The sequence below is a fragment of the Bison bison genome, unplaced genomic scaffold (genome assembly GCF_000754665.1).
Source record: "Bison bison bison isolate TAMUID 2011002044 unplaced genomic scaffold, Bison_UMD1.0 scf7180017854556, whole genome shotgun sequence".
Lineage (NCBI taxonomy): Eukaryota > Metazoa > Chordata > Mammalia > Artiodactyla > Bovidae > Bison > Bison bison.
The window spans coordinates 18,939-20,086 of NW_011485129.1; positions in this window are offsets into that span (position 1 = coordinate 18,939).

Genomic DNA, 1,148 nt, shown 5'->3' on the forward strand with positions numbered 1-1,148 from the left:
AGCCTCTTTTCATGTGTTTGTTAGCCATCTGTATGTCTTCTTTGGAGAAATGTCTGTTTAGTTCTTTGGCCCCTTTTTTGATTGGGTCACTTATTTTTCTGGAATTGATCTACAGGAGTTGCTTGCATATTTTGAGATTACTTGTTTGTCAGTTACTTCATTTGCTATTATTTTCTCCCATTCTGAAGGCTGTCTTTTCACCTTTTTGTTACAATTAAATAGAACATTGCATGCATATCTCGTCAGAATGAACTCAGAGACCTGAAACTTTGAGCGTTTGGAGTCTCTAAGATCCTGAAACATCTTTCACCAAAAGGAAAAGTATTCAAGATTATTATTATTATTAATAATTCCTCTGACAGTGTTTGAAAATTAGCTACCTGCATTCATCATATTGTAGGTGGTAGTGGTGAGTAGTCATTGTATTAATATTTTCTTATTCTCACTACCATATTAGCACATATTGGATATTTCTAGTGAAACAGGAACTCTTATACCATGTTATGTGCTAATTTAGTTAATCTAAACTAAAATTTCTCAGTTTTAGCACACCATTTCACATTTTTCCCATATTCTTCTAACCAGGAAGTAAAACATAGAGAAAATCAGGAGCTTGGTCACTATCTTCAGCTGGAAATAATGGAAAATGGACAAGATGGAAGCCCTGATATCACAATTTGGACTCTTGAATTTTGTTTTTATAAAGTGTTGGATTCTTATAAACAACATATGGAATGAGTGTAGATATTTTTATCTATCAGATTAATTAGGGAACAGATTAGAATATATGATATTGTTTGAAAATAACTGTTTTCAAGGACTTCAGATTCTGATAAATAAATATTAGAATTTAATTTTAATTGAAATGTTTGAGGTAATTTTGTATACATAGGTTTAGTGAGGAATCTTTTGTCAAAAATTGCTAATGACCTGTCCAAAACCAAGTAATAAAGAGAGAGCGATGTTATTTCTCAACATTCAGAAAACTAAGATCATGGCATTTGGTCCCATCACTTCATGGGAAATATATGGGAAAACAGTGGAAACAGTGTCAGACTTTATTTTCTGGGGCTCCAAAATCACTGCAGATGGTGACTGCAGCCATGAAATTAAAAGATGCTTACTCCTTGGAAGGAAAGTTATGACCC